We start from the raw sequence: 10,268 nt of genomic DNA, 5'->3' as shown, positions 1-10,268 counted from the left end.
GCATCCACAATGGACGGGAGCAGCAGCCTCACTGTCCTCGGCCCTCAGTGTCTCCCCTGACTCACTAGGAAGACCAGCAACAGCTCACTGTGGGACAACCCTGGGCACACATTCAACCCTCTGCACGGACTGTGACAGAAAGACCCTTATCCCCATTTAATGGGTGAAGAACTGGGTGCTGACTCGATGTTCAGGACTCCAGCTCTCAGCCTCTGTTTTAGGATTCCTTGCTTCACCTGGTTCCCCCTCTGTCTCCCCCAAAGAGCCTGTATTCTATTGCGTTGCATGGGGACCACTTCTCTATGATGGAAAACAGAGGTAGGCGGCAGCTAGGGTGGAGTGAACAGACCACAGGACTTCGCATCCAGAGGCCTGGCTGGTGGTCTGCAGGCCGCCCTTTGGACACAGGTAAATCATCATCTTAGTCCCCATGTCTTTATTTATAAAATGGGCGAAACCGTACCCCACTGAGCCGAATAACATCATGCACGTATGTTAGAAACCACTCCACACATGTAACATCATGCATGGAGATTGAAACCACTCCACAAATGTAAGGTCGCCAAGTCCTTGGCAGGGAGTGAAACAGGAAAACTGGATATCATGAAGTTTTTCATCAAACATTTACTGAACCCTCATAAAATCCCAGGTTGGAAACCGTGATGCTTCCAGGCTTCAGAGACGGGTCCAGGCAGAGTCATCGACAGCAGTGCTGCTCACAGCAGGTCCGGGGCCCGCAGCACCATCGCAGTGCCTGCAGGAAAGAAAAATGCATGGGCCTCGCTCCAGACCTGCTATATTAGATTCTCTAGGGGTGAGGCTCTGGAATCTGCACGCTAACAAGGTCCCCAGGTGATCCTCATCGTTCCCAGGCACCACAGCCTAGCACACCGTGGTTAGTCACAATCACTGCCTTAAACCCAAAGTTATCAAGTAGATTCTTCTAATACAGAGGCAAACTTGACCCAGGGTGAGGGTGAAATGTCAGTAGGTCTATGACCAGGGCAGCTGGGGCTCCCTCATGGTGAGAAGCTGAGCTGGGTTTGGCTTGGAACAGCAGTGGGGAGGAATTAGTGAGGCGCCTGGCGGGGGAGGCATCGACCGGTGGGGTCTCAACTGCACTGGCAGCTGCCTCTGGCCCCCCAGCTGATGACACGTGGCTAAGTGTTGTTGCAAGAATTAAGCGAGATAATATATATAAAGCACGTGGTAAGTATTCAATTAGCTACTGTCATCATCATCATTATTCTCGCCGCGGCCTCCACACCTCCAGCTCGGGCCGTGTCCATGCATATCAGTATGAGTCAACTCTTCTACTCTTCATGTGTGCCCATGTTGAGAAAGAGGTCAGGAAAGGGCATTTGCATGTTTTAAAACAGGCCCTTTGATCATTCGCAGAAATGCCTATAGTCAATAGGGAACCTCAGAGGGAAATTGGGGTCCTGTTTTGTGCCCTCCAGGCCTCCGCTAACATTGATCCCTTCATCAAAGGGATCGTGGTAAACCAACTGCAAACCAAACGAAACTGGTTTCTGGGATGAGAAGTGATTCAGAGAGTATAGCAGCTCATTAAAAAAAAAAAAAAGGCATTTGCTAATGAGTGCAGCAAATGCCTGTAAATGAGAGAGACCTGCTCCATTATGACAGTCTCAGAGTTGTGCAAACCTGATTTTGCAGCAGCAAGAAGAGAATAAAAACGTCTAGCGCTGGTCGTCCCCCGTTCAGAGACAGGATAATCTTGGGAAACATTTTACGGTGTATCGCTTGAAGAAAAGTGCATTAGTCTTTCCAGAAAAAACACTTGGTTGACCTTGAAAATAAAAGCATTCATGAGAAGTATGAGCAGAAGTTTTCATTATTCCTTAAGCCCTTGATTCAGAGAGACAAAAACTTCCACCCTCCACTGCAGCCCCACAATGCCAAGTTGCCAAGCAACGGCTCTTTCATGGTGAATCGCCACGGAGACTGATGTAAACAAAATCATAAATCCCATTACCCTGCTAAATACTAGGTCTGGGTTAGAAAGGGAGCAAAAGAGCTGCTTTTCAGGTTAAAAGAGATCATATGAAACGGTGAGTGGCAAGATCTTAGTCAGAGTAAATTGTCATGGGTGAGACTGTAATTAATGTCGTGCTTTTATTCTTTCAATGGCTAACAGCCCCCAGTTTTCTTGTATCAAGGAAAGCAGTCATCGTTGGAAGAGTCGTTTCCAGCTAAAAACTTACCTCCAGTACCCCCCAGGCCCAGGCCAGCCACAGAAGGACCGGTTCATTGTGGTTCTTCTCTGCACTTCCCAGCTGGACTCTGGCCAGGGCCCACCTAGAGCCAGCGGATGGTTATTCAGGAAACAGCTCCAAGAAGGAGACCCTCGGGAACAACATTTTGTCCTTTATTCCCCCTTCCAGACAAAGGGAAAGGAAAAGGAAATTCATGGAGCCCGTCTCTACAGCAGATGATCCATGTGCGGTACTGCATTTCATTCTCGCAACAGTTCCAGGAGCTCCAGGCTCCCGTTCCCATCACACAGACAGGAAGCTGCAGGCCGAGGATGAAGGCATCTTATCTAAGGTCACACAGTCAACTAGCTGAAAAAGGGAGATTCCACCTTCAAAGTGGAATTACAGCCTCCACGTGGGTCCACCGAGTTGGACCTCAGGCCTTCCGCGGGTAGGAACCTCTGGCTCAGAGTGAGCAACAAATCCCACACTGGGACATTGACCCCTGCAGAGGGAACAGCTCACGTTGTGGCTCCCACAATAATGACCCAGGGCTCTTCGATGGTGCGCCAGGAGTGTTTAACAACCGGCTCTCTGGAGTGAGGGCCTGCGTTCTGCTTTCTGTGATGCAAATATTTCTCCCTGGCCAATTTTGAGCTATCAGCAGGACAGCATTGGCCCTCCTGAGCTGCACAAGCCAGCTCCAACACACCAGCTCCAACACACGCCAACCAGCACTCTTAGTACTACCCTGGCCAGCCCCAGACCCGTCAAACCTGAATTCCTAGGGGCGGGGCCCAAATCTTGGTATTTTTTTTAAAGAGGAGAGCCAAGGGTTGAGAACCGCTGGGCTCAAAGCTTCATGTTCAGGGGCCTGTTGGCCTTTTGGGTTTTGTCCTGGTGAGAAAATACTAGACTCCGGAATTAAGTGCTGGCCATCAGATCTGCACTGGAAAGATGCTTCTGTTCTTTCCTGAGTGTGGCCAGCCACCAAATCTCAAGCCCCGGGCACCGCAGCCACATGCCAGCCATTTATTCCAGGTGTTCTACACACGGTCAGTCACCTCTGCCCCAGACCTAGGGCCCCAGCGATTCTAGCACAGGGTCACAAACCCAAACATCCACAGGGAAGGCAGTAAAGGGATGTTCCCAAGCCAGTTTCCACAGGACAACTGCAGCGTGATGGGAACTCTGGAGGCCGTGCACAATACCCCTCAGAGTCACCCCAGCCGCGAGGCAAGACATTAGCTTCTCATCCAACACCTTGTCTGCCGTTGGTGAGATACTTCCTGGGATAATGCTCACGGCGGCGGGGCTCGGGAACGGCAGCTGCGGTTGAGAAAGGGTTCTCGCCTCTTTGGGGGCGGGTGGCCTCTGTAGCCCAGGCTGGTGCGGTGGCTGGACCTCAAATGCTGGCTCATGCTCTCGGGGTTCATAATTCTCCTGCCCTCGGCCTCCCGTGGCTGGGACTGCAGGCGCCCATGCACCTGCAGCCGACTAGGCATGTGCAGGCGGGGTTTCATGCAGGTATTGGCCAGGGATGGTCTCCGATCTCTGACCCTGTGATCGCCGTCCGGCCTCCAGTGCAGGATTACAGGCTTGAGCCACCGCGCCCGGCCTCACATATCTTAAAGAACTAAAAATAGAACTACCATTCAACCCAGCAATCCCCCTACAGGTATTGGAAACCAAAGGAAAAGAGATCATTGTATTAAAAAGACACCTGCACTCAGATGTTATCGCAGCACTATTCCCAATAGCAAAGTCATAAGTGTCCACCAGTGGCAGATTAGATGAAGCAAATGTGGTCCATATGCAGCGTGGGATACGATGCAGCCATAAAAACGAATGACATCGTGTCCTTTTCAGCAACACGGATGGAACCGGAAGCCATTATCCTAAGGGAAATAACTCAGGAGCAGAAGATCAACCACTGCCTGTTCTCACTGAGAAGTGGGGGGTGACCAGTGGGTGCACTTGGACAGAAAGGTAGAAATAATAGACACTGGGGACCCCCGAAGAGGGGAGGGTGGGGAGGGGAAAGGATTGAAAAACTACACTGGGTACCATCTTCACTATTCGAGTGGTGGGTACACTAGAAGCCCAGTTCCCACCAGGACAAAATACACCCGTGAAACAAGCACAGGTGCACCCTGAATCTAAAACATTTTTAAAAAGCAAAGGCTCTCAGGGGTGTTTGCAGTAAGCAGCCTCTGGGGCACATGTGAATGTCGAGAAGGTGTGGGCAGGGCGCAGGCAGCACCTGCTACGCGCAGGAACCGAAACACGAGTGCCAGGATGCTCGGTAAGCAGCTCACTGCGGGGCATGCTGAGCAAGAAGACTGCACAGCGAGTTACAGGCAGCGCGCGATGGGGAACTGGGAGCCAGCACACAGCTGAAGAGAGAAGAGCAGGGGGCGGAGGCATGACACAACGAGGGACGCCAGGCGATGTGGCGACGGATGCCAGGAGCTCCACAGCTGATTTCTGCCCTTGCCCTTCTCTAGCCTCCTAGGTGGGCTTCTAAGTGGGCGCAGGACTCAGCATCTGAGAGAAGAGTCCTACAAAATGCAAGATCGAGGCAACACTGTCAAAGGTGTCTTCAGGGTCTCTCCTGATGCTTTTCTCCCTTTGGAAACTCCGGCCCCTGTGTGCAGTCGGCTCCAGCTGAGGCAGGGGCCAGGATGATCCAAGGGAACCACAAATCGTGTAGGAAGCAACAGGCAACCTCGCAGAAGGTAAGTGCCTGTGTTAGTCCAGGTCTGAGGATCATACGCCAAGACAGGATGAAACATGCAAGGGTTGTATCAGGGGAAATGCTCAGATGGAAACTAGGTGGGGAACCGGAGGAAGCTGGAGGAGTCGGCAATGCAGGGCTGACCCAGAGAGAAGGAGAGCAGGAAGGAGGGTGGGGTGGAATTGTCCTAGACTGTCATGCATCGGAGGGAGGGGTTACAAGGTCCTGGGGACTCCTGGAGCCAAAGGCAGCTCTCAGAGCAGCCCGTATCTGTCAGGTGGTAACTGGGGACAGCCTGCAGGAAGCGTGACCTTGGCACACACACTGCCATCCGTTGATCCATTTCAGAGCCCAGCAGAGGACGTCGTTTGTCAATTACACTCACCCCTCTCCCCACTAGAGAATGCTCAGAAATACTGGAAGGGCACTGGATTTCCCACAAGTTGTGGAGGGTAAGGGCTCAAGTTATTTTAATTCAGAGTTAAAGAAGAAAGGATAATGCAATGTATGAAGGATTATTATCTCCAGGCTGTAAGGCAAGTAATGATCTTTCCTTAACCTTTCTTGTATTTACGAATCCCTTCGTAGTAAGCACTCATTGCCCTTGTAACTGGTGGTAGGAGGTATGCTAACTACCGTGCATGCCCACTCTATTCCATCTACCAGTACATGTCCTCCAGCTCCCAGTCCACCTCCCGCTGCTGAGAGCTCAGAGCCCGCTCTCTGCGCCCTGAATGGGAGCCCCTTTGCCCTGGTGTTTCTCCTGGCCCCTACCTCCCCAAGGCTGACTGACCCGGGAGGAGGAAAGGGGGCCCCTGCCTCAAGGTGGGACCAGCGCTGCGTGCAATCCAACTTAAGTGGCCACACCCTTGCTTGCTCCTTCCCCTGCCCGATCTTGCAATAAATCCCTTGCACCACAATCCTTGGCTTGGGCTCTGCTTCTAGGAAACCCAACCTAGGCTGGGGTATTTTTTTCAAAATCTCGTATAGACTCCATTGGAGGATTATTCTCGGGTCTGTAGCCCTTGGTCTGCCGTACAATTTATTTGTGCTGTGAAGCAACTGCTTTAATGTTCAACTTCCCTATGCTTCTTTTTTGTTTTGTTTTGTTTTGTTTTGTTTTTTTGAGACGGAGTTTCGCTCTTCTTGCCCAGGCTGGAGTGCAATGGCGTGATCTCAGCTCACCGCAACCTCCGCCTCCTGGTTTCAAGCGATTCTCCTGCCTCAGCCTCTCGAGTAGCTGGGATTACAGGCATGCGCCACCATGACTGGCTAATTTTTGTATTTTTAGTAGAGATGGGGTTTCTCCATGTTGGTCAGGCTGGTCTTGAACTCCCGACCTCAGGTGATCCACTCGCCTCAGCCTCCCAAAGTGCTGGGATGACAGGCATGAGCCACCGCGCCCGGCCTCCCTATGCTTCTTGAAATAAAAGATGACTTTATTTCAGGAGTGGCAAATTCAAATCCTCCTGAGGCAAGGCAGTTGATACCAGTATATAAGGCCAGCCTGGTGGGGACCGAGGTGAGAGGGAAGCAACGGCCTCATCTGAAAGGGGCGTCGTTGGCCACTGACACACAGGAGTGTGGACTGCAATCACTAGGTCTCCTGGACATCTAGGACATTCCAAAGTTTCAGGTATTTATGTGAAATTCCTGATGTTTAAACATTGGCTCAGATTTTTCAAAAAGCCCTGCATGGGCCAAATAAAACACATCCGTGACTGAATTTGGCCCACGGGCTGTCATTTCAAGTCATTTGTTTTCTGGAACAAGTTGGGAAAAAGAAAAACATCCCCGTCACCACTGACTCCCACATGCACGCTGGTGAAGGGGACGTTCCTTTTGCACTGTCCCCTTTTCTTACCCCAAACCTGATTCTAAACCCCTGACAAGGAACCAACACGACCCTGATCCGCACGAGGGGAATTCAAAACCCAGACTCCATCTACACTTTCCAGGTGGACTTTGGGAGATCTGTTGTCCTCCAGCAAAAGTGCTATTTTTTAAACACACTGCTTGTCTCTCAACCTACAATGAAATGGTTCTAGGCTGTTCTTGTGGCGTTGGAGGACTGGCTCTGCACCCAGCTGGCAGTAGTAGCCTCTGCCTCCCACAGTGCTTGGAGAGTGAAGTGGGTGGTGCACAGGAAGGGCTGAGCCCAGGGCCCAGCCTGCGGTGAGTGCCGAGAGGACGCCAGCCTTGGTGCTGCTGGCAGCGGTGGGCAGGGCTGGACTCAAGCCCCAGCCAGGCTGCGGTTCTCCAGCTGAACCAAATAGGTTCACAGCAGCGGGAGGGTAAGGGTGTGAACCAGGATACTCCTGCCCTGAGCAATCCTGTTCGTTTGTTCATTTCACACGTGTTCCTGGAGCACCTTCCTCACTGAGAACGCGATTTTTCACAGAAGACCTGAAAGAAGAAGAGAGTGGACCTCCCTGACCCTTTAGGGAAGGAAGAGCACTCCAGACAGCAGGACAGCAAGTGGAGAGACCAAGGCGAGAGCAAGCGTGGCAGGCTCTGATGGCTCCCCAGCAACAAGGAGGAGACCAGGGAGTGAGGGGAGGTCAGAGAGGTGAGAAGTATTCCTGGTTCATGCTCTACCCTCCGCTGCTCTGAACCTGTTTGGTTCAGCTGGAGAACCACAGCCTGGTGGGGCTTGAGTCCAGCCCTGCCCTACCCGGACGACAGAGCGGGGGTTCTGTCTCAAAATAAATAAATAAATAAAAAAGAATAGAAGAAGTCAACATGACTCCATGACTTTTGGCCTGAGCAATTGAAAGGATGGAGTTTCTATTCATTTAGATGGAAAGGGGAAGAAATTACTAGGGAGGGTGAATATCAGTTCAATTTCAGACATTTAGCAGGTGGCGCCCATTATGCATCTCAAGATATTGTACATCCTCAGTTGTCTTATACATCTCAATATATAGAATAATATATGATTACATATCTTGTATGCATAATTATAAAAATATTATATATACAACATATATTATACGTGTGTAACATCTCAATTACACACTATGACCGAAATCTTCCAGTTGACCATTGGATATAAGAGATCGGAATTTAAGGGAATCCTTGGCTGGAGACAGATGTATTAATACTTTTCAACTCATCATGGTCCGGATGGGATCTGCAGCCAAGGGACTGAATGGAAAATCCTCCGGAGAGTAAATGCAGAAAGAAAACTAAAGGTCCAGGAACAGAGGCCAAGCCCACTGTCACAGGGTGGCTTCAGACGATCATTCAGATACAGGTGTACAAACCCACAGCCAGAGAGCCAGAAGGACCACTCAAGGAGGCAGCCCCTACACACACACACACACACACACACTCAAGCCATTCGCTTACCTCCCAGAAAGCAGAATCTTGAGGAATTTCATCCTGAGGAATACATGTACAATGTTCCTTTTTTCTGTCACTATTTATTTCATGATTTTACCTCAGCCATGAACTTCACAGTCCCTTTCATGACTGTTACATTTCACTCCCTCCCCTCTGGGCCAAGCAGACATTCCTGGGTAGCCACTGTTCAGCCTTAGAAGGTATTCGTCAATTCTATATGATCGTATTTCAGCATTTGAGGTTCGGCAAGAAGAGCTCTGTTGTTGACGCCATTGGGTCAACTGGAGACTACAGAGTTGCCACAGAGCTGCAGCGTGAAGCATCGGCTGCCTTCTTGAGTTGTGCTAACAAAATTAAAGATGCGCAGTTAACTGATCTCTAACGGACTGTATCAGTTAGCATCTGCAACAATACTACCGCAAAATAAAACCCCCCACAATCAGCGTCTACAACAGTAAACGTGTATTTCCAGCTCTCACATGTGCAGTTGGCTGGGGTTTGGCTCGTCTTGGTGCGGTTTGTGCTGGGCCTGACGCTAGGCTGCAGGTTTGGTTAGGGTCTGCTTCTCATATTTCGTTTTCCTCTGGGGTGAACAGGCTACCTGGGACATGTTTTCACGGTGGTGATAGGAGCCAAAGAGGCAGACCCAGTCACACAAGAACATTTTCGATTGTGGCTTGCATCATGTTCACTAACATCACCATTGGCCAAAGCAAATCGCATGGCCAAATCCAACTATGGAAGCAGGAAAAGATTCTCCACCTCTGGTCAGAAGGGAAAGGATTTAAAGACAGGGAGGGATGAAAAAAATTAGGAACAATTCTGCAATCCAAAATCTAGACTTTTCTTTGCCTCTACTCTGTAAACCCACGCCACATAGCAGCAGGTGTTTCCCAGTCAAACCTACGCATGCATCCATATATTTTGTAAGTCAGTCATAACAAGACAGAGTACAGCCTGGAACTCTGTTCTTTGGAGGCAGAGCTTTTGCCATGAACCTGACTTGCTAAAGCAATGAAAACGTTTGTGGGATTGAATGGAGAATAACGTTTCCAGATGGGCAAGCAAGGTCAGCGAGGCAGATGACTTTCAAAGGGAAGGGTTGGATTTCCGCAGCGTGCTGTAGAGTGGGCTGGGACACGTGAAATAGGAAAACCATGCAAGGGATTCTTTTCTTGTTATTAATACAATTTTTCTCACCCAGGTTTCACAAATAGAGGCAGTAATGAAATTGGCTCTGGACAATTCACACCCAAGTGTTTTGCTGATTTGACCCTCTAACCACAGGATTAGCAAGACCCATTTACCCTGGCTAGTTCTGCAAATTCTTCCGGTTTCATAATTCAATCCAAGATAACAGTAAATGGAATGAGAGGCTGCTCACAGGAAAGCCAAGTGCAGGAGAAACGAAAATCAGGGGAACCAAAGACTTAAATGTTATGTGTGTCTTGAATCGGTTTGGCAGGGAACCAACTAGAAAAAAATCTCATTCCCTGTTAGCTGCCTATTTCCAAATCACAAAAGCCTTGTGGGGTCTGGCCTAGCTCTGCAGCTTCTTCTCATAAAAGGCCCAGACTAAAGGGAAGCCCACTGCAAAATGCAAGTTCCCAACAGAGCTATACAGGGAAATTATATGGTGGCTTCCCAAACCCAAGGGTGTCCTGCACCCTTCTGACAAGTCTCCTAGGAACCCTCCCGCCAAGAATTCAGAGGAAAGCATCCTTCACGTCCAGGTCTCTTGTCCAGTGTAACAAGAGCATGTGCTTTGGCAAAATCTTGTTCAAATGCTATAATTGCTACTAACTAACTGTAGGACCTTGGGCACATCACTTAACTTCTCTGAGCCCCAGTTTTCTCATCTATACGATGTAGAAAACAATGACACTTGCCTGACCCTTCCTAAGGGCTCAGGAAGTGGAAGTTATTACTACTAGGAGGTGCTAAGGAAGCTTTGTGTAAGGTACAGGTTC

General features: G+C 49.8%; 2 long non-coding RNA genes across 3 annotated transcripts; one reads left to right on the top strand and one right to left on the bottom strand.

Annotated features, from left to right (window-relative positions):
• Nucleotides 1-599: 599 nt before the first annotated feature.
• LOC103878553 lies at nucleotides 600-3,493 on the bottom strand. Its single transcript, XR_638786.3, has 2 exons — nucleotides 1,666-3,493; nucleotides 600-754 (listed from the first exon to the last, which is right to left on the bottom strand). It is a non-coding gene; the product is annotated as an uncharacterized LOC103878553 (long non-coding RNA).
• Nucleotides 3,494-3,810: 317 nt separating this feature from the next.
• On the top strand, nucleotides 3,811-7,694 carry LOC108582219. 2 transcript variants are annotated; one of them, XR_001895452.3, is made up of 4 exons: nucleotides 3,811-4,954; nucleotides 5,302-5,405; nucleotides 6,402-6,589; nucleotides 7,355-7,694. It is a non-coding gene; the product is annotated as an uncharacterized LOC108582219 (long non-coding RNA). The 2 variants fall into 2 exon arrangements; XR_002517714.2 differs by having other exon boundaries at nucleotides 6,402-7,694.
• The last annotated feature ends 2,574 nt before the right edge of the window (nucleotides 7,695-10,268 follow it).

The sequence above is a fragment of the Papio anubis genome, chromosome 13, assembly GCF_008728515.1.
Source record: "Papio anubis isolate 15944 chromosome 13, Panubis1.0, whole genome shotgun sequence".
NCBI classification, from domain to species: Eukaryota; Metazoa; Chordata; class Mammalia; order Primates; family Cercopithecidae; genus Papio; species Papio anubis.
The sequence above is the reverse complement of the archived record's forward strand: the minus strand, read 5'-3'. Positions and strand labels throughout refer to the sequence as shown.